General features: G+C 36.3%; 1 protein-coding gene across 4 annotated transcripts in view; it reads right to left on the reverse strand.

Annotated features, from left to right (window-relative positions):
• Positions 1-20,539, reverse strand: part of LOC127735270 (organic cation transporter protein-like) — a 56,708-nt gene extending 36,169 nt beyond the window's left edge. Inside the window, exon 1 of one of the 4 annotated variants that reach the window (XM_052245393.1) lies at positions 20,416-20,539. The gene's annotated coding sequence lies outside the window, so the exon portion shown is untranslated. Of the gene's footprint in view, positions 1-12,623; positions 12,672-12,895; positions 12,996-20,415 lie in introns of those variants that run through there. The other 3 variants (XM_052245392.1, XM_052245391.1, XM_052245394.1) reach the window with 3 other exon arrangements.
• Between the last annotated feature and the right edge of the window lie 3,651 nt (positions 20,540-24,190).

Raw genomic sequence — 24,190 nt, forward strand, 5'->3', positions numbered from 1 at the left:
GTGGGAGAAAGTGCAACAAATCCGAACCACATTGCAGGAAGACAGTTATGCAACGGTATATTATAAAAACATTTCCTTACTTGTCTGTCCCAAGATTATGGAAAGACGCTATTATCCCTAGAGTGAATGAATACTTAAGAAGACCTGCAAAACAGATATAGATAGCTTATATTAACCAAAATTTTACTTCTTTTTATGAACATTTTCAACTATCAGACTATATATATATATTTATCTTACCTCCTATAGATTTCAGGGGATATGATTGGTTAAAGGACTACACGTGGTGACTACATATATTTGATATAGGGTGTCCTAAAAAATATGAGGTTAGTTACCATATGGGGTTAGTAAGGAGTTATTTCACTTTCGAAAGAAAATAGAAATCTGAAAGGTTTCAACAGACGAAGAAATTGATAACGAACGATTGAAATAAATTCATAAAACAAATTTAAAGCTAACAAGTTGTTATTATTGGCATTTTTTTTGTATAGACAAATGGAAGTAGGTTCTTAATACTAAGTATTGAAGACTTAATCACTTTGATAGACCGCTAGTCTAAATACCACATGTGAAGATAGTCGGTAAGATAAATTCGTTACACGGTGTGCTAGTGACCTAAAACGATATATATGGGGTCAGTAAATTCCATATGGAAATTCGAGCTTCGCTCTCACCCCATATGGAATTTACTGACCCCATATATATCGTATTAGGTCACTAACACACGGTGTAACTAATAATATATACATACATATCTCCCCATGTATAATATATATTCAGGATTGTTATACAATGTATGTATATATGACTTCTTTATCTATTTGTGTTTTTGTACTTCTTAGTATGAACAATTTGCATGATCTGTATTTATGAATGTATGATGGTCCAGTCATTAGTTAAAAATCTTCTTTTATTTTTGAAGATACAGTATATGAATAAATGATTTATTAACCTGAATTGACATAATATAATATACAAAAGTTATGCTCATTTATATTTTCAGCCAGCCATATAGACTTAAGAAGCATTGTGTATATAGGCTTGCTTATGAAGAAATGAAAATGGTAAAATTTAACATTTAACATGTTTAAGGGCAATAACTCCTATAAGAAGTCGTCTGACTTTAAAGTTTAAAGTTTAAAGTAAATGGAAAACTGACAATCCTAGTCAGTTAAGATTGGAGTCGGGTGCATCTGCCCCGTGCGGGATTCGAACTCACAACCTCAGTGTTGACAGGCTAGTGATACAGTAGTTCGATTACTTAGAACACGGCCACCGATGCCCCCAAAATATAGACAGAAATTACAATTGTTTATTACATAAGAAATTTCAAATACCATGACTGTCGCGAGCCGGCATAGATTAGGGCAATTAATTACCCGGTGTGACACCGTGTTACACTGTGTTGGGATAGATGTCGCTATCATAATAAACAAAAAGTAGCGAATTTACGCGATAATCGGAGGAAACCCTCCAAATTTCCACCACGAATTTAGGGAGGGATATCGGAGTTTCCTGGTGTGACTCCATGAATAATTGCGGTGTTTGGATTTTGGACACCTGTTCGTTTTAATTGTACTGTAATTAAAAAAAAACAGACCAAAACACAACAATTAACATTTGACTAACGCACCATGAATATGGGGTCAATGTCAGATGAAACCTGCCAGACTGATATGTAACCCTTACAATCATTCCATACACCACATATAATTGACTTACTGCTTACAGTATCTGACAAATGGACCTAATCACGTAACTTTAACCTTGATCACTAATCCATAAAATGAGATAAAGGTCTGGTGGACACTGTCTGACGGACATGTAGACGTTGCAAGGAACCCATATACCAAATATACCGTCGATTCATTTATTTTCGTGGGTACCAATGTTCGTGAATTAAGGAAAACTTGCATTTTTGTAGATATTTGATTTCGTGGTTTTCTAAAAGTCTGCATATAACCATACACCAAATTTGCAATTCGTTGAACATTTAAATTCGTGGTTTCCCTGTCCCCACGAAATCCCCGAAAATTGGTATTCAACGATAAATAATAAATCCACAGTAGCTAGTTATCCTATTACTCATAATAAGTGAGAAGTTCACATTGCAAAAAAAAATGTTTTTTGTTACATGTACATAAAAAAATTAAGAATGAAGTACACATGCTTAACTTTAGTTATAGAAAATATAAGCCATATATTTTCCAAAATATGAATCCCTTCTGATCCAAAAGGTTTATCTTAAGAATATTTTCAGACTATGCATTGTTTGCAGGCTAAGCTCTAAAATGTAACACTGGAATATTTGTCATTGTTGTATATTTATCGAGATTTTAAAGAATATGTGCTGCCCAGAGTTCTCCCAAAGGCCTTGCAAGCACCATGGGACCATGGTTCTATTTGAATAGATTTTATAACAGAATTTATTATAAATATGGTGCTTATGATTTTAGGAAAACTGTTATTTCAAACCCATAGTGCTATTTTAAAATACTGGGAAGAATACTGATGTAACATAAAATTGACGTCTTATCTTTTTACTTCAAATTGTACAAAGCAATATTTTATCTTTTTGATTTACATAGAAACTATACATGTATAGACCGTACTTTGACCTATAATGGTTAACTTTTATAAATTTTGACTTGGATGGAGAGTTGTCTCATTGGCACTCATACCACATCTTCTTATATCTATATAATTAATGCAAGTTCCTATTCAAATAGTTATTAATAATGTGCGTTGATCAGCTTCCTTTCATGTTGCGAAAGCGAGACATAGTGATCCTAGATTCTGACGTCTGCAGTAGTGTCTGCGTCTTCTTTTAGGTTCAGTCTATAATTAATTTTTTTTTTAACATCTATAACTTTGCCAAGAATTTTATAAAATTTGGACACGGAGACTTTTTTAAGACCAAAAGACAGTATCCAGCGTAAAATTTTGAAAATATTCATTTTCATTTTTTTCCGAATTTTCTGATAAATGTTCTCACTTTTATTCACTACAAACCAGTAAAAGTCTGAAATGGCCTATATCTGTACTCGACCGTACTGATTTTTACTCGACCAGTCTAAATTGATCTGAAATTTATAAAAAAAATTGATACTACTCGACTGTAGTCTGAACCATACTTAGCAGTCTGAACTTTACTCGACCAGTACTTAACCATTTTATACGTGTCTGAACCATACTCGACGTAGTCTTAACCATTCTCGACCAAATCTGAACCATGCTCGACCGAGTCTAAACCATACTCGACCGGTCTGAACCATACTCGACCAAGTCTTAACCAACCTAGACCTATTTCTGTATCTATCTATGGTATTTCATCAATTTAGGAACTATTTTTAACAACAGCTTTTTCCCTTGGATAGAAATTTGAACAACAATTTTAAATCCAAAATGTATTTAATATACCATTGGAACCAAAATTTCACAATACACATAATATAATCATCAACACAATATTCATCATCATTTATACATCTATACATATAAACAATGTATAATACCTTTAAAATTAAAATAAAACAAGATGATCAAAGAAAGTGATTTCTGGTCGGATTAAAAAAAATATCAAGTAATAAATTAAGTTTTTGGTTAAATGAATTTTATATGAATGATTTCATGTTCACATTGCATTATGTACATCAAAAATACTAGAACTTTCTACCATTATTCAAATATCTTAAATGGTAATCAAAATTTTTTGAGTGTTTCAGATATATTTTATGGTTACTGGAAAAATTTTAACACTAACTTAAGACTGTTATAAATTTATGGTGTCAGTCGAGTTTAGTTAATAACTCAATGAACATTTTTTTTATTGTATATAAAGCAACTTAAAATAAATTTCCAAGAATTTAATATTATAGAACTTCCATAGCAATCATTGATAACCTTTTTAATTTAAAAATGGAATTGTGTTTCGAAGTTGCAGTAAAAATTTAGGTTGATTAATTAAGTTTTGTCAAAATTAAAGACATGGCATACAAGAAGCACTTTAATAAGGTTTAATTACCTCAGTACAGGTGTGTTTTACAGGTAAAAAGAAACCATATTTTTCTTTAAACTCGTGTATTATTTATCCAGTGAATTCAAAAGGCCTTGTGATTTAAGTTTTACAGGATCTTGTTTAATTTTCAATGGATGTTATTTAAAATTTATTACTCTCTGGCCAGATGTGATCTATTTAATGAGTGTGTCCCAAGCACGAGGTATTACTTTATAGTTTACCACTAATCAGAAGAACAATTTTAATCATTTCTTTAATTTTTTATCCTTTTTAGATATATATCCTTATTATGATACGAATAGATATATTTCTGATATAAGGTTAAACAATTTCGGTGATTTTGTTGGCTGTTGTTACCTCAGTTAAAAATATAGTTATATAACTATTGTATGTAACTATGAAACCTATGTAGTTTTTATTCAAGAGTTTAGGTGAATTAAATTTTGTTAAAAAAACACATGTCAAAGAAGAAGCACCTTAATAAGGTTTTATTACCCTCAGTACAGATGTGTTTTTCAGGTAAAAGACTCAGACTTTGAAATAAGATAATTTGACTATCTCGATTTGAAAAATCTAATAATCATGTAGGGATGTAACAATCTGTTTTTATATATATCTTTACTTTATTGTGGCTGTTTTCAGTTAAAAAGAAAGTTATTTAGACAGTTAAAATTTTAAAAAAAGTAGAGGTTATTTGGTCAAGTATGGTTCAGGCGGTCGAGTATTGTTCAGACCTTTGGTCGAGTATGGTTCAGACTGAAAAAAAAAGGTCGAGAACTGATCAAGTATTGGTCGAGTACAGGTCGAGAAACAGTTAAGACTGTTCCAGACTGGTCGAGTAATAGTTCAGACTTTCAATGGCAAAGATAACGGTCAAGTACAAATCAGTACAGTCAAGTAAGGTTAAGATTGGGGTCGAGTAATATCGAGTAAAATTCAGACCAATTCAGACTGGTCGAGTAAAAATCAGAACAGTCGAATACAGATATAGGCCATTTCAGACTTTTACTGGTTTGTAGTGATTACAGTTCACATTCTAATTTAGCCTTAGATTTAAGTTTTTCAGTCATCAATAACTTTGTCAAACCTTCATGGAAATTTGCTTACGTTGAATAGTTACATCAAAATTATATAATGAATTAAATCAACTCACATTTAAAATTAGAATTTGAATAGGAACTTGCATTCGTGTATATATATAGTTTCTATGTATATCAAAATGATAAAATATAATTTTTACAATTTGAGGTCAAAAGATTAGATGTCAATTTTACGGTACATCAGTACACATCCATTTGATGTTTGATATGTACTGATTGATGTTTTAGTTTTAGGTACACGATTTTTTATAAAACTTGTTATTGGCTTTGAACTAGCTGTCATTAACTTCGAGAACTCTCAGGGCTGTACTTTGTGTATTTTGTTGTTAGGGATGTATAAATACCCTGCCACATTTTTGTTAGAAGTTTTTCTGCTTTGTATCGATCTGATGAGTTAAGCCCTTTTCAACTGATTTTTATAGATTGTTCTTATGTTGTGCTGTAACACCACTGTCCCTGGTTAGGGGAGAGTTGGACGCTCAAAAACATGTTTAACCCCGCCGCATTCTTTATGTGCCTTTTTATATTGAACGAGTGTCTAAATAACTTCAGAACATGCAAATTGTCACTTCGTAAGTAACATCAAATAAATCCAGCCGCAAGGTAAGTGGCCATTGCAGAGCAGTGGAATATAACGAGTGAATTATTCCGATTACTTCGTAAGTATATCTGACAACAACTGGTCTCTTCGTATATTTCTTTCAACAAGATAATGTCCTAAAAGTTTCAGCAATTTGATCAATCACATGCAGAGAGTCAATTAACATTCCATATAATCTTAAACCAATAAACTAGCTATCGAAAGATAAGCAGTAACACAGTTGAAACCTTTGAAGTGGCGTTGTTGGTATTACTGTCAATATAATACTAGCTGCTATTGTGAGAACAATTGTGTTCTGCTATTTTGCAATCCAAGATGACAGATGACACCCGATCTACGTTAATCCCTTTGATTAATTTTCTTTTATAGACATGTCATAATTGTCTACTTGAGGTTTACTTTTCACAACCAGACAGTTATCTCAAGTGCAATTAAATCCTATCTTATCGCTCTGAATTACTTCTAATGAATCCATGACAACTCGGCCCATTGCCAAATCGTCCCAGACCAGGTCGCCCCAACTGTCTATCAACTCCCCCCACTTTCCACCAAATCGCTCCACTCATGTTAACTTACTCTTCCAATTTATGAAAAGGGTTTAAATCCGACTGAATTATGGCCTGCCAGCTCGCCCCACTTAGGAAAAGTAGTTGAATCCCTATGAATAAAGGCCTTCTAATTGTTTCACTTACATGTATGAAAAGGACTTTAATCCCGATAAATAAAGGCCTGTCAACTCGCCCCACTTCTTAAAACAAAATATGTCCCTGATCACTCGTTCGTGTTATTCTTTATTCATAGACAAAAGTTACAAATCCGTTAATTACTATAAAAACAAATTGCTGTTTGAACAATTAACTGGTTTCCTTACCATTATTATGCAAATAAGCAAGCTTGCTTAGCATTGCTACATTAAGTATTGTTTTTATTTTTATTTTCAAAGAGATTGAAAAAAAGTTATTCCTTAATAAATACAACAATTACATAATAATGAATAAGGATATGACTTCTTTTCCCTAGTCATGCTAGTTGGGCGAGTTGGCAGGCCTAGTTTCAGCGTGATTTAACTCATTTCCAATAGTGGTGCAAGTTGGTAAACAAGAGTGGGGCAAGTTGGTCTAGGGCGATTTTGCAGTGGGGCAAGTTGTCTTGCTTCAGGTATTCCACTTCTCATATCTAATAAAAGGGCATAACAATTAAATATAAATAAGAAGATGTGGTATGAGTGCCAATGAGACACAATGTGTAAAAAGTAAACAATTATAGGTCAAAGTACGGCCTTCAACATGGAGCCTTGGTTCACACCGAACAGCAAGCTATAAAGGGCCCAAAATGACTAGTGTAAAACAATTCAAACAGGAATCTATATAATCTATATAAAAAACGAGAAACGAGAAACACTTATGAACCATATATTTAAAGGTCATATATTTAATTTTGACCATTTACATCAATTACATAAATATGAAAGTTCAATAGTTAGCATGTTGCTTGCATGTTCGTGAAATTGATAGCATATCAGCATATTAGCAACAACCAATAGCTTCTCAAAGCCGAGATGCTAAAACTGCATGGGGAGAACACTTGTTTCGTGGGACTAATGGTAAAATGTTGACTTTTCCTTATTTACTTTTTCATGTACGTCATTTCAGTAAATATCCTGAAATTTAAATTACTGTTAAAATCTCAATAAGGTATTATACCCATAAATGTAGTCCAAATTATTATGACATCTTGAAAAGCTATTTTACGAAGGAAGGCGTCACAGCAAAAAAATAAAATAGCATTTTAAGACGTCATAATTATTTGGACTACCATAAACATGATTTATGTACCAACTATCCATTTTATTTGAGTATCCTGGTGTCATCGATTCTCGATAACATAACAAACAAGTTGATCGTATCGCAAGTACAGCTAATAAATAAATAAGTTTGTTTGTATTATTTCATTAAACACTTGCCTTTATTTCCCAAAAAGCCTGCAGCTTTTCCTGTGAAACACAGAACAAAAACAAAACATTTGTATTTTTACACGTTTATGACGTGTTGAGCACTACGCCATCAGTTCTGGATAGTTTTCAAAAGTATGGTATGGTGGACATGTATCACATTATTAGTGGATGAAAAAAAGAAGACATTAATTTGCACATGTTTTTATCACTGGTAGTAACATATCTTTATTTTTTTTTATTTTTTTTTATGCATTTAAACAAAACTAATTAAAAATTAGCAATGACCACTTTGAAATAAATTTGCAAAGTTTAGTTTTGATTTATTCAAATGCCCATAATAGAATTCAGCTGTTTGTGTCACAAAAAGTTTTGTAAGATATTTATTTGTCACTGTCACAATGAGGGCATACAAATTTTGATTTAGTCCGAACAACAGTTACAGGTGTACAGTAGCGTAGATGTGTCCAGTGATCAAACTTATCCCACTGAGCCCAGTTAACAATGGTTAGTGAAATACAGTGTCTTAAAGAGGGTGGGTATCTTTGATTGCAGATGCAACATAGTTAGTTCACAGCTGTCCTCAACTATAAGTGGCCCATGAACGCCAGAAATCATTCCCGATATTGAAGATCTCTGACAATCAAAGTCCTTTTCTAGTTTTGATTTCTTTGGCTTTGTTGCTTTCTTATTAGTTTTTACAGATTTTTCTTTTTAAGTTGTCGCTGCCATATACATTCATTGATTTTATTGAAAATTTCATCTTCAGGTACTGCTTTGCCACTTGTAATTTTGGATGTTTTCCTAGGTTTTAATGTTTTTTTCGTTGACGCTTTTGACACGCGTTTTGAGAAGAATGTCAAGGGGAAGATCTTCTTAGCAGTTTTAGCGAAGAGGACAACAAGATTCCTGCTTAGCAACGAATATATAGACATATCAGTTCAGAAAGGAGGCATGCCAGAAGTATCCGGATGTATTGAACATACAAGTGTTTCAACACAGATCTCAAGAGAAGCAAAGGAGAAGAAAAGCGACTAAGCAGTACTTTGGCTAGATCATGCTAATGCTTATGGATCCTTTCCTCACAAACTGGTAGATTTGACATTGCAGAAGTACCATGTTCCAACCATCATCAGGGCAATGCTGCAAGAAAACTTTAATCATATTGAGATGAGATTTACAGTAGGAGATTTCACCACAGAGTGTCAGAGACTAGAAGTAGGAATATTAATGGGATATACAGTGTCAGTAGTATTGTTTGCAGCAGCCATGAACCTCACTGTGAAGTCAGTGGAAAAACCCAGTAGAGGACCATTTATGTCATCAGGTATAAGACAACCACCAATAAGATCATTTATGGATGACATGAATGTTACTGCAAAGACAGTAATAGAGGGAAGATGAACTTAAGAGGAGTTGGAAGGAATGATAAGTTGGGCCAGAATTGAATTCAAACCCAGTAAATCAAGAAGTTTGGTTGTGAGAAAAGGCAAAGTGAGAGATGAAACTTTTGAATGAACAGGGGGAAAGATACCAAAGGTTGGGGATGAACCAGTGAAATCCTTGGGGAAAAGTTTGACGCTTCACTAGCAGACAGTGAAAACACAAAAGAAATACAATAGAAGTTGGAAGATTGGCTGTCGAAGATAGACAAAAGTGGCCTGCCAGGAAGATATAAAGCTTGGTTGTATCAACATAGTGGTTTGCCAAGGATACTTTGGCCGTTATTGGTATATGAGTTTCCCGTGTCCAAAATTGAGGTTTAAGAAAAGAAGATCAGTGCATGCCTCAGACGTGGGTTTGGCTTACCAAGAAGTTTCAGCAGCATTGGCTTGTATAATACAGGGACTTAACTGCAATTACCATTCAAGGCGTTGACAGAAGAATTTAAACTCACAAAAACACGGCAGGTTATGATGTTGAGGAACAGCAAAGATGCTAAAATTAGAGGGGTCAAAGTAAAGATCCGGACAGGAAGAAAATGAAAAGCAGAGGAAGCAGTGAAAGAAACAGAGACAAGACTTAGACACAGTGTCATTGTTGTTGTCACAGCTGTGGGCAGACAAGGATTTGGTATGACAACAAAACCAAGATGGGATACAGCAGATGAGAATGGAAAGAGAGATTTGGTACAGCAGGAAGTACGACAGATAGAAGAAGAGAGAAGGAATATTAAGGCAGTAGGCATAAAGCAGCTAGGTAGTTGGTTAAATTGGCAAGGAGATAGAAACAGGGCCTTGCGCTGGAGTGAGATTTGGAGTATGGAGAAATACCGTTTGAGCTTCCTACTAAGATCAGTGTATGATGTTCTACCAAGTCCATCAAATCTCTATACATGGGGGTTTATAGAAGATCCAACGTGCATTTTATGCAAAGACAAACCAGCAACTCTACAACATGTGTTTTCATCATGTCCTGTGCCACTGAAAGATGGTAGGTACACATGGAGATATGAGAGTGTACTGAAAACAATAGCAGCGAGGTTGGATATCATTAGGAGGAAGAAGAGAAAGGTCAAGAAGAACATCACTTTCGAAATCTTTGTGAAGGTTGGACAGAGCAAAGACAACACACCTGAATGCCTTGGGATCTTTGCAACAGCAACGGCTTGGCTGATGACTGCAGATATTCAACAACGTGTGAGGCTTTCAACAGAAATAGCAGCAATATCGCTAAGACCAGATAAGTTACTATGGTCACAGGGGGAAAGGCAGACAGTCTTTCTGGGCTAACAGTCCTTTGGAAAGAAATGATTGGTAAGGCGCACGAAAGAAAGATAGCAAAATATCATCAGCTTGTAGAAGAGTGCCATCAGCGGGGATGGAGGATGTGGTGTTTGCGATTGAAGTAGGCTGCAGGGGCTTTGCAGGACAGACAGTATGGCAAGCTGTCAGGACCTTAGGAGTGGTAGATGCAGAGAGGAAGAAGCTTATTTTAGAAGTATGTTGACAAGCAGAAGTGTCATCACAGTGGTTATGGAGGAAGAGAGATGAGATCAGGAAAAGTGGCAATTAAGTGATATGTGATTTTAGGAATCTAGTGTTATTATGACTTTAGATGATATAAAAGACTTTTATAACAGCTCTGATGAAAACATCAGTGACGTTGCAGCAGTTACACCAGGTGACATATCGAGAGCAATGTCAGCCGTTTAGTTTCAGGTTCAGACTGATCACTTGAGCCTGTGCTCCTCTGGAGGTTGTTGTGGAATAGCGCCGAAACAGCCAAGGAAGGAGGACTCCATCCGATGATGGAACTGGATCAGCATTCTTACGATGTTTACAAGGTAATGCAGGTAAACGTTGTATAATTATGTGGTTACAACGGGCCCATTCTAATAGCTCAATTGAAACATGAGATGCTTAGCCATTATATATCACCAAATTGGATTTTCTGCATTGAAAGATGGAATATATTTAATGAAGTGTTCCTGCATACATCGTAGAAAAAGTTCTGTGTTTGACCAACCTGACTCTGAGACCAGTAAGTAATTCATTTAACATCCTTTTACCTGGGAACACAAAGAAGGGGGGAGGTATATGTGTGCCTATAGCATTTCCACTAGAAATAACCGTTACTGTTTGCGATCTCCCTGATGTAATTGATTGTGTAGTTGACCTTTTATCTCATACTATATCACTTGGCTTGTGTTCTGTAGTGAAACCTTTTTCATCAATGTTGAAAATGCAATGTGGTTTCTTACGTAAATCATATTTATCAAGTAAATTCTTCAACTCTTCAAAGTAGCTGTCAACCTTTTCTTTTGTGTCAGACTTTGAACGGGATGCCTCCAATGCCCTTGGTTTAACTAGTTTAATTTCGTCTGACCATCTACTCATGAACTTGTAGTACCATCGGATTGGTAAGTGGTTTCTCTTTTGGCCGTTTCTGGAGGTAGACTGCAAAATCGGGTGCCATCATAATAGTTTCTGACCTGGAGTAACCATAATCATAAGCTGCCATCTTCTTAACATGATCTACCAATTTGGCTTCCTGTTGGCTAAACAGTGGAGCTGGACCAGACTTCATAGTGTCAATGTGGATTCTTTCATAAACTCGATCTCTGAGTGTTGTAAGTGGGACAATATACACAACGGAAGCCCTGTGAACTGCCATGCCCCTGTCTTTTACGGCCTGGTGAGCATTCTGAAGCTTTGTTGGTGTATACAGCCTTAGTGTTGATCTATCCTGAAAATACACAATAAAAACAAAAATTAATTTATGTCATATATATAATTTGATATATGTAAATTTATTGGGTAATTTAGGAATTTTTTTCATAAAATTTTGCTAAAATTCTTTATTTTTTTGTTGTTTCTACTCAGATGTAAAAGTGAAATCACCAAAACATATTTTTTATTGAAATAAAACCGTCTCTTAATTATTTTCTTGCTCTACAATTGCCGATTATTGCTTAAAATGTATATCTTAAATCATAAGATATGACCTAAACGGCGTTCCATAGTTTTTTTTCTGAGCGACGTCATACCTGCATTTCCGGTTGTGTATGCGATTTGTGTACTTGACCTTCTTTCGAAGCTATGTTTTGTTTACATTTGAAAACATGTATTTTATGAACCGAGAGGGTGAAGTTGGGGTAGTTTTGGGAATAAGAAAAAGTAGGTTATAATAGGAATCTATATTTTTATTTTTATACATACCTTAATATGTAACATGTTGAAATGGTTGATTGCGTGAAGCGAGATGTTGTTCTGTAAGTGAAATCCTGGCGAACAGAAGACGCGAAGTATTTCAAATTAGAACACGCGCATAGTTATCGAGAACAGATGATATCCTCCCAAACCTGTTGAATTTCTGTGATAATTATTGTCGTTCTAGGAAGCCACTGTGAAAGTTCATGTATATCATTTTTTTAGGTTTATATCACATCAATTATTCAGGAAGTAGCTATATCTTAATGACAAAATAAAAAATAAATAATAAATCTACCTTATCCTTTAAGTTCGACTTTAGAGAGGACATAGGAATATATTTTGCGCATGCGTGAACGGAAACCAGACGTACTTCAGTTGTAGAGACACTGCATATTTAGTAATTGTTTATTTACATATCACATTCCATATGTTATCTGGAACACTTTTTGATCTTCAGATATAGCCGAGGAGTGTTTATTTATAACTCCACAAAATTATATTTTCAATACTAGTGTAATGATATGGTACGAAAGTAATTTCAAGGTGTGTATGTATTTGACAGAATACCTGAAATAATCTGTTGATGAATATGATCAGGCGATATAAAAAAAAAATTATCTAGCAGACGGCATAAAAAACGTGTTGAATATCCTGTAACGGAAGTTGAAGAGAGTCTTCGTGACGTAACTCGACCAGAGATACTGTAAGGCATACTGTAAGATGTGGACTGGTTCTTCCATGTAAACACCAGCGACACCATATCCGTCCCATTCTTATAGAACCAGTCACATTCATAAACTATAAAAAGAAACTTAAAAGCAAGATAAAATACTGCCGAGAACACAAACTCATAACCGTCAATCGCTGCAAGCAAAAGTTTGGGATGCAAATAGAAGCATCCTACATAATCCCAGTGATATACACTATACACATATCGGTACCTTCCTGGTATTGACAAAACTATTTACAAAGTCCATTTTTTTAATCGAAAATTTGCTAACGGGGCCTAGGGCACCAGATAGCTGGCTCTTGTCGTGGCTTTGGGATTCCATAAAATTTAAGGGCGTTATCGTTAGCCATCCAGTTCAGAATACTTAACGGAATGTTGCATCTCTGACTCACTGCCACAGATACTTCTATTAGATTCCAGGGATGGTTCACCTCACAACATGACCCCTGTTCCAGTTCTTGTGTCATTAGGGTTTCATTATGTGTTTGTTTACCTAAAGACTGAGGTAAGACAAAGTTATCAATAGTGGGTTCATTTGATTCAAACATACCCTGAACATTATTGTCAACACCATAAGGTATTGTAACATCAAGATCACCCAAGCTCTCATCAAACTCACCTTCAGCTTTGAACAAAGCATGTCTAAGTCTTTTGATCCAGGTCGTGATATCTCTGTCGTTGCAACGCTTCATGGTGCACTATTGAGTCTCCTTTTCGTCCCCTGATAGTATAAAACAAGGGTCTACAGGACCCGACAAGAAAAGGACCACACCATAGTGATGTCAGCTTCCTGCTCTGATCGACTTTTTTAGTTGAGTCTCCCTTATACACCAAGTCGCCTGGTTGATACTTATGATCAACGACCCTGAGGTCATAATCCCTCTTTTGCCTTAGTTGCGAGGTGCGGAGGTGGTGACTTGCAAATTCGTGAGTCTTCTGCATCCTGCTGACCAGATGTTGTACCTAAGCGCTAGGAGTATTTTATTCTGACCATATTGTGGTATGCCGAGGAGAAGGTGAACAGGTTGGATAGTCTCTCTGCCCAACATCATCTGATTCGGCGTAAATCCAGTTTGTCTATTCACCATTGAGTGCATTGCCATAGCCAAGAAAGGCAAGTCTTTGTCCTAATGTCGACTTTTTTTCTCAATAAAACATCTTATCATGGCTAATACAATCGTGTTATACCTCTCTACCTGGTCATTTGATGACAGGTGATACGGGTGTTCTGGTTTTGGCAGTTTCCAAGGCATCACATAGTGTTTTAAATAGGTCACTTTCGAAGTTATATTCTTGGTCGGTGTTGATTTCCAATGGACACCCAAATGTCATGACGAAATGCACAATAAATTTTTCGGCAATTAACTTTGTCGTCTGTTCAGGTAACGTTGCCATCTCTACCCAATTGGTGAATTGATCGACCATCATTAAGACATAATTATTGGTATTAAAAGATCCGAGAATGTTGAGAGGTATTTGCTCCATCGGATACACAGCATGGAATGGCCCAAGTGGTGCCCTAGGCCGAACATGCGCCTTTTTTTTTTATTGCAGGTGGCGTAAGTATTGACATAGTCCTCACAATCTTTGCGCATATTGTACCACAAGAAAACCCGCTTCAACTTATTGAGCGTTTTTTCTGACCCAAGTGTACCGAAGTTTTAGTGTGATGACAGTTTATAAGAACCTCTCCTTTAAACTGTGATGGGACTACTAATTAAGCAGAGGACTTGGAGATCTGGACAACCTATGAATTTGTAGTACAGTACATCGTTAAACATGAGGAAACAATGTCTACACAACCAAAGCGACCTGCCCTACCTAGCAAACATAGTTAAGCTTGTTTTGGCTCGACGTCTTCCTGCATCCATTTCAATATGGGAGCTAAGTCAGTATCTTCTTGCTGAAATATCGTTAACTGCTCAGGGGGGTATTCAGGTGCCAAGTTGCTACATGGGTTAGCATCAGCATATGGTAAGTATCGTCTAAATTGAGTGATGGATCTGAGTGACAATCCCCTGCCAGAGCCGTGGGCTTTTGGTCAGTGGATATGTCCTTGTCATTTTCAGCGACTACAGAAACAGGGCGTACTGATGCTATTACGGACTTAGTTGCCAATAAAATCACGTCATCTACATCATTTCAAAATTTCTCGTAGGCAATATCTGCAACAAGGACATGGCAGTGTTGTGGGATCAAGTCCTGCCCGATAGGATTCACATTCGGAAACGTCATCTGGGATGCGACTTAGACCATCAGCGTTACAATGTTTCTTCCCCAGACGATGTATGATCTCCATGTCGAATGATGACCGTGAAACGCATCAACCATACCAAACTGTTGTGATCAGTGCGTAAAATAAAACGCCTACCAAGCAAATAGTGACTGAAATGCCGACAAAACTTCACTACGGCTAGTAACTTTTTACTTGTTTTGCAATAGCGACTCTGAGGCTTCAGCAGGACATGGCTTGCAAAGTATATAACCCTTACTTCGCCATTTTGTAATTGTAAAACCGCACCTAGTGGTGTCAGATGCATCGGTATCTAATATGAATTTATCATCGGGATTAGGATATGTCAGGCAAGGTACACTTAATAATGCCTTCTTCGACTGTTGGAACGCCTCTTCATGACACTGTTGCCATTTAACTTTACCTGTTTGGTGGGCAAGGTCGTATAGACATGCAGTCATTTCAGCATAATTGTGCAACTGATCTCGGTGATAATTGACAAACCCTAAGTATGACATGAGATCCTTTTTTGACTTGGGAGTTTGCCACTTTTCACTGGCTTCTATTTTAGATGGGGCAACTGAAATGCCATTAGCGCTCACCAGTTTCCCTAGGATTTCAACTTCTGGCTGAAACAGGTGGCACTTTTTTGGTTTCAGCTTTAGGGTGTACTGTCTAAACCTTTCAAATGCTGCCTTCAAATTGATGAGACCATCTTCGAAGTTGCGACCCAGTATTACGATATCTAAAAGCTGTGTCCAAGTTAGTCCATGTAAAACAATTTGCATGGCCCGCTGATATGTTGCTGGGGCATTTCAAAGGCCCATGCCCATTCTGGTGTGCTCGAACAAACAATATCTTGTAATGAACGCCGTTTTCTTTCGGTCTTCTGGTTCCAGTTAGATCTGATAATAACCACTGGCGAGGTCCAATTTACAAAACGTGGTTGTGCCTTGAAGTGAGTCCAAGCAATCCATGATAATGGGAATAGGGTAACAATCTTTTTCTGTACATTCGTTGAAAGCCCTATAGTCTATACACCAGCGCACTGTTCTTTTTTTTCTAATCAGCACTGGAGCTGAGTCCCATTCAAGAAAACGATGGCTCGATCACACCGGCTTGTAACATCTTAGCAAGGTGTTGTTGTTCAAGATCTTGGAATCCAAGAGGCGTCCTTTGATTTGTTGAGTAGCATTTTCCTCAGAGCCAGTAACGAAGGATGCAGGTATCATTCGGTCGTTTGAGGTATTGATTGAGTGCTCAGGTTTATAACTGCACCAAGCGTGTCCAAAATATATAGACTCAGGATAAGATCGTCTGTAAGTGGTGCCTTGCACACGTCCCATCTTATTTTTAACCCATCAATATTCAGGAGTATGTTTCTTATGATCTTGCCAATAACCAGTTGCTCGCCCACACCACGTAGTGTTACTGTTTCAGAACATTCTATGTCGTCTGTCATTAATTTCTCGTTGACGAGTGTTATCATAGCTGCAGTATCAACAATCATGCTTTTAAACATTTTGTTTAATCACTGTTCCTCTTACTGCCAAACTTTTTCCAATAGTACGTCTTATAACAATATCAGACGAAGCCGTGGGCCTCTGTTCTGATTCATTGCACCTTTGCCATACGATTTAAGAGTCGAGTGTTGGACTACCGGCTCGACCCGTTGGCGTTTAACGGTTCGGTTGATTGGGTTGAGCTATGGTTTGCTCTGTCGCCAGGTGAAGGGGACCGTTGTCTAAAATAGCCTGGATTTCTACTGTTTGGTCGCAATGAGGCGAACGCTGCCGTTGAGGACTATATGACCTTTGATTTGGAGGAGGTGTAGGTGTTCAGAAGGCATTGAACTTAAGCGGGTTGTATCTTTCAGGAAATCTTCCACGTGTCTGTTGATCCGAAGAAAGCATTACCGCTGTCAATTTGGTCACAAGTTAAGTCAAGTTTTGTACTTCCTTCTAAAATGGGCTATTGACAGTACTTTCTTTTTTATTTAATTATATAGCGCCGTCGGCAAACGATACCTGTCGATGGACAAAATTTGGACTTCTTGACCCATATACAGCCTTCTGATTTGCTCTAGACGTTTTCATAATTTTCAACGCCTTTTTGATAGACACTGGGTTCCTTTCTATCACGTGACGAGCAGCCTCCTAGTCCTTACAACCTCTGAGGAATACCTCAGTACTAATTTGATCGATGACTGAATTCTCACATTTATCATAACCGTCCATTACTATAAAGTGGACACGTTCAACGAACTCTCCCAATGTTGCACCGTCCTGCTGCCTAACATACTGCAACTGACGTCTTGCTGAAACAGGTTCGTCCTTCTTGCTGAGGTCGGCAAACTTTCTGTCAATTCTCCCACTGTCTTCTACCTGCAGTTCTTTTAAATTGATAGATAAATGCTTCCCAAGTTAGAAATCATCTTCCTGTAAAAACTTTCATATTGGGAAGCTGAGGACTTCTACTCCTGTTCCTTGCCCCAGAATGTTCCTGCCATCATGAAAATGACCCAGGAGCTGATGCTACTGCTGTCATAACAGGTGTCATAAGTGCTTTTGAGTAAAGGATGGGGTAGCACACCTGAGACTGTCCTGTGCAGGTCCGATGGCCCTTGTACATAACCTTTTGCCGCCCTCGGTAGTGATAGCAAACTTGTTTTTAATCCTTGCTGTATAGTTGTCTGATCAAGTGAACTAATTGGCGAAAGGCTCAAATGCAGGAAGCTTGTTGTGCATTACTGGTGTACTTGTCGTATAATGACTGGGTTCAGCTTTTGGCTTGACTGGCGTATCCATAGAGGAGAGTTTGATTTTTTTATTTCTCTTGTCTACCAATTCACTCACTACTTATACCATCTGCTGAAATGATCCTTGCTGTTCGAATGCGCTCTTAAATTGCACTGCACTCGCCTCGTCCGAAGCCGCAGTCATTTTGTCCAGCCGTCGTGCTAAGGCATTAAACTTGTCAGATGTTAATTCTGTTAAACGCTTACCGTTGGCATCTATCTTCTGGTCAATTCTGAGTTCAGACTTTTGGACTGAGATATTGCTCCAATATTTTTTGCATTATTGTTCATTGCCTCCTTTTGTTCAGCTTGTATATGCAACAAACCATTGAATATCTGGTCAATGCGTTTCTCACTTTGTTTCACCCTACTATCCATCTCAGTGGCTCTTTGTGCATTTTTGTTTCCTGTCCGCCAAATATTTTTGTTTAATCTCAAGTCACAATTGAGTATACTTTAAATTACAATATATTCCAACCCAAGACAATGAAAATACACCAAGTTATATCTCGGTCTAAATAAATCTCAAGTCACAACGTATACGTGTGACCCAAGACGAAAAATATTTACTAAATTATATTCCAGGTTAAGATAAATATCAAGTCACAGCTTCTACGTGTGACCAAAAAGACCAAATATATATATACAGTCAAACCTGGGTAAACTGGACCCTGACTAAACCGGTTTCCTGTCCATTCCGGCCGAAAAATGAAGTCCCATTTTTCCCCTTTACAGTCTTTGTAAAAATACCCTTTGTAAACCGGACCCTGTCTATTCGGAATTCCGGTCTACTTATGCAGTCCCAATATTTTTAAATACATTAATTAGTACCTGTCAAAAACGGTTTGTTTAATTCATTTAAAATGATAACAGTATTGATCGATATGCAGTCAAAACATAATTGATTATACAAGATGATTTTTTCGGTATAATCAATTAGCGAGGTGTTAAACCGTGAACTAACAGTAGTGAGCTTTATAATTGAAACACTTTTAAGCTTTAATTAAAATAAACTAAAAGAAACGCCGAATAAATCTCGGATAGAACTAACATTGTAACTTTGATAATTTCTTTCAAATCGAGTAGTAAGTAACTTACATCGTGTTTTCGAAAAGCTGGGTTCCCTGTTGTGAACCCCGATACAATGACCCTGATAGTGAAATAGACCCGGATGACGACATTCCATTGTCGAGTTTATATAATGAATTTTTCGGGTTAGGGTATCCTACATTGTATGACAATGTTTCGATCATGATGAAATTTCGTTTGATAAAATTCTTCAATTCTTTTTAATCGGCTATACCGATGAAATGAACGATGGAAGTAAAACAAAACTGTCGTTGATCAATTCAAACAACGCGAGGATTCTGATGCGAAATGAAAACAATGAACTCGAAGTGAAAGTGAAACTGACGAGTCGGAGACTGATAATACCGTGGTCGATTTGAGATACGAGGATATGTAAAAAAAAAAAAGGAATTTGGAGGACAACCAATTTCTGAAATTTCTAAAGCCAATAATGTATAAGAAAAACTCAAAACAACGATTGTGTGTAGTTAAATGGTAAAATTGAAGGCAGAGAACACTAATTGTAATGTTCATCTGACAATAATTCACATACAAATCACGACATAACTTTTAATAAATTTTGGTATTTCTATTTATTAGTTTACAATTTACAATGAGACAGAATTTTAACATGCAAAATATCTGACGTCACAAGTCAATAACTTCTTGTCAAAACGGAAACCTGAATAAACCGACTCACTGTCCAAACCGGACCTTTTTCATAGTCCCATAGCCGGCCGGTTTATACAGGTTTTACAGCTGATACACTGTATATTTTTTTTATTATAAGGTGTATATAACTTGTAATTCATAAATATTTATGAGTGTACACACCTCTAATAATTCAACTTGGTTAGCCTAAATTCAGTTTCAATGGAATACGAAACCAATTTACTGTATTAGACTATTTCCGATTTGCGTCGGCGCAATGGGATAAAAGCAGACAAATTACTTCCGTGAAGAAAGACGTTATGGCGATTAACCAGAACCATAACATTATAAAATGAGAAAAATGAAAAATGAAGAATCTGTACGTTCAAAAGTATAAAAATTGGATGCAATTTGATCGACAATAAATCTGAAGTAAATATATGGTAATGCGCGCGTCATGAAGCATCAAAAGTTTTTAAAGGGTACAAAAGGCGCCCTTTTCAGTCCGCCTTGCTTGCAAAAAGTTTAAATTCAATGTCAACGACGCCACTGTCGTGCCGATATGGTACGAAAGTAATTTCAAGGTGTGTATGTATTTGATAGAATACCTGAAATAATCTGTTGGTGTCTGATGAATATTATGAGGCATGTAAAAACAGTTATCTAGCCTAGTATCTAGCAGACGGCATAAAAAACGTGGTAAATATTGTGTAACGGAAGTTGAAGAAAGTCTTCGTGACATCACTCGACCAGAGATACTGTAAGGCATACTGTAAGATGTGGACTGGTTCTTGCATGTAAACACCAGCGGCACCACACTAGCAAAGCTCAACCTTTAAACCCGTGGCTTCCGAAAACTGGAAGTAAACAAAGGAAGGATAACAAATAAATTCTTGTAGCACAAACAGATGAAAATATACTAAAACTCACGATACTATCATTATTGCTCCTCTTACCTAATAAACAGTACAAGCACAAACAATATCATCCTGCAATTTTTTAGCTTTAATGTAACACTTACACGACGGGTGCCACATGTGGAGCAGGATCTGCTTACGCTTCCGGAGCACCTGAGATCACCCCTAGTTTTTGGTGGGGTTCGCGTTGCTTAGTCTTTAGTTTTCTATGTTGTGTCATCTGTACTATTATTTGTCTGTTTGTCTTTTTATTTTTGGCCATGGCGTTGTCAGTTTGTTTTTGATCTATGAGTTTGACTGTCCCTCTGGTATCTTTCGTCCCTCTTTTACATATATGGAATATGATTTTAAAGACACCTATCATATTTGACTTATCCATACATTTGTTAGCAACATGTTTTGGTGTAGAGAGCATCCTCCCAAAGGTGGAGATATACACTAACAACAGAATGAGTTCTGAAGAAAATTTACCAACACAAGTACGATCTTTCAGACTTGCAAGGCAAAACACCTTTAATATTAGAATGACTACAACATCAATTTATGTCATTCAAAACATTCTAAAAAAAAAAATTTAAACCTGAGAAGAAAGCATTGCTTTACCTTTTTGCAATCTTGTTAGCAATCCCTTATGCCCAAGGACCAAACCCTGGCCCTAGAGCACCAAAATACCCTTGCGGAACTTTGGGATAAATAGTTCCACAAAAACTGCTTAGGCATGGACACTCGTATCTATCAGGATCTACAAAATCATCATGTGAATACGATCTTTGCGGAATGCCTAATTTCTCATCATGTATTTTTAACTCAACACCATGTAAATGCACAAACACGTATGAACCATTAAGTAACCCAATCTGCACTGTCAATCAGTTGCATGTAAACCACACAGACAGACCTACATACGATTAAAGTCCTAAAGTCTCGTCTGACACAAATACAATTGTGAATAAGTTAAACACTAAATCAGTCAAGAAGGTATATTCTAAACCACCAAAATATCCATGTGGATCATGCAATGGAGCAGCTACTTTGAAACTGCAGGTATTTTTTGTGATTCATGTGAGAAATTGTATCATAAAGAATGCATAAGTATGAGTACTTTTGTTTATCAGGGTTTAAAAAATGCACAATGAGAATGTGACCAATGTGGCTTACAAAACTTCTCCACATGTCTATCTCTGTCTATATGTCTGTCTAACAATAGTTATGAATAAAAATACATGTAATTTTGATTCATCTATTAATTCATCATTTGGGCATGGCAATATAGGGAGTCCATCAGCAGCATCTTCCCCTATTCAAAAAACATCTAAACAGTCATACAATTTTACACGAAATAAAAGATCAGACTTACCCTTACGCATAATAGTTGTTAATTGACACTCAGTCCATTAGGAGTAAAAAATGTGACACTGAAAATCTTATTGAGACAACTAAACCAGACGTTATGATTGGTAATGAATCATGGTTGCACAAAGATATAGATTCTACTGAGGTTTTCCAACAAGGGTACATTGTATACAGAAAAGACTGTAAAACAGTTGCTCATGGCGTGGTATTAATACTTATATCTGACAAATATCTCAGCTCAAAACCACTTGATTTAAAATCTGATGACACTAGTGAACAACTGTGGGTCAAGGTGCAAATTATAGGGTCACCTGATTTGTACGTAGGGAGTTTTTATAAACCTCCAAATAAAACCGAGGAGGACTATTTAACACACTTAAGAAAATCTATTTCCAGAATAAGACGTAGGTGGTGATTTTAATCATGGTTGATTGGAATAATTACTCATTAAAACAAAAGGCATACAATACAAAACAATGTCAACAACTTATTGGCATATGCCAAGAAAACTATTTAGAACAAGTTGTAACAACACCAACACATTACACAAGAAACATCACAGTCCATACTTGATCTCTTTTTTACTGATAACAGCTCCCTAGTAAATAAAACTGAAGTTATTCCTGGAATATCTTATCACGAAATTGTATATATCGAATCGAATTTAAAACCTAGAAGGGCGAAACAAATACATAGAAAAGTATTCCTATAGAACAAAGCAAATACTGAGCAAATTAAAGAAAAACTAAATAACATAGATCTTAACAATATTGCAAACATAGTAGAACTCACAATGGATCAACTTTGGGATAATTTCAAAACAATGGTATTGAAAACCATGGAAGAGTCAATTTCAACCAAAATGATAAATAACACAAAACAGAAACTACCGTGGGTTAATAAAGAGATAAAATCACTCAATAGAAAAAGGAATAAATTGTTCCAAAAATTGAAAACAGACTCACACAATAAAATAGGTAAACAGTACAGGGATACAATGAAACAACTTCAGAAAGTGACAATAAAAGCCTACTGGACATATCTAGAAAACATCGTTTGCTATGACGAAAGCTTAGAAACTTCACAAAAACAGAAAGAGTTTTGGAATTACATCATGTCCACCAGTTCAGGAGTTGCACAGTTAAGATGTGAGGGCATGCTTGATAGATGACAAAAAAAAGGCTGAAATACTAAATAAACAATATCACTTTGTTTTACTCCTGAAAATGATAAAGAATAAATACCAACTATCTATCTTTGTCAGAAATACATTTAACATCACATGGTATAGAAAAACTCCTAACAAATCTAGATCCGTCTAAAGCTACAGGTCCAGATGAAATACCAGCACGCATACTAAAACAATTTGCATCACAATTTGCACCACTCTTACTTTCATTTTTAACACATCTTTTTTGAAAGGGGATGTACCATCAGACTGGCGACAGGTAAACGTAATTTCTCTATTTAAAATACCTAGCCAGTAACTACAGGCCTGTCTCCTTAACCTGTTTAAGCTGCAAACTCTTAGAACACATTGTAGTATTGACGTTACAACCTTAAACATTTGGACATGCATAGCATTCTATTGGGCAATCAGCATGGTTTTAGAGCAAAACGCAGCTGTGAAACAAAACTTCTTACATTAAGTCATGAATTACTAATTAACCTTAATAATGAAATACAAACTGATCTAATTATTTTAGACTTCTCCAAGGCATTTGACAAGTTACCTCACAAAAAATTATTAAGGAAGATGGGTAATTATGGCATAAGGGGGAATACTTGGAAATGGGTATCAGGAAAAGTAGTGGACCCAAGACTGTGCAACAGGTTGTCCTTGATGGGGAGGTATCTAGTCAAAAGCCTGAGGTCATTGGAGTGCCTCAAGGCTCAGTCTTGGGTCCACTACTTTTCCTGATTTTCATAAATGACCTCCTTTCAACAGTAACATCAGAAACACGCTTGTTCGCAGATGATTGTAATTTATACAGAACAATTAAAAATCAGCAAGATTGTACCATCTTACAAAATGACTTAAACTGACCTAGCCAATTGGGAACAAACTTGGGTTATGTAATTCCACTCAGAAAAAATGAAACTCCCTCACTGT

This window comes from Mytilus californianus, unplaced genomic scaffold (assembly GCF_021869535.1).
Source record: "Mytilus californianus isolate M0D057914Y unplaced genomic scaffold, xbMytCali1.0.p SCAF_3, whole genome shotgun sequence".
NCBI classification, from domain to species: domain Eukaryota; kingdom Metazoa; phylum Mollusca; class Bivalvia; order Mytilida; family Mytilidae; genus Mytilus; species Mytilus californianus.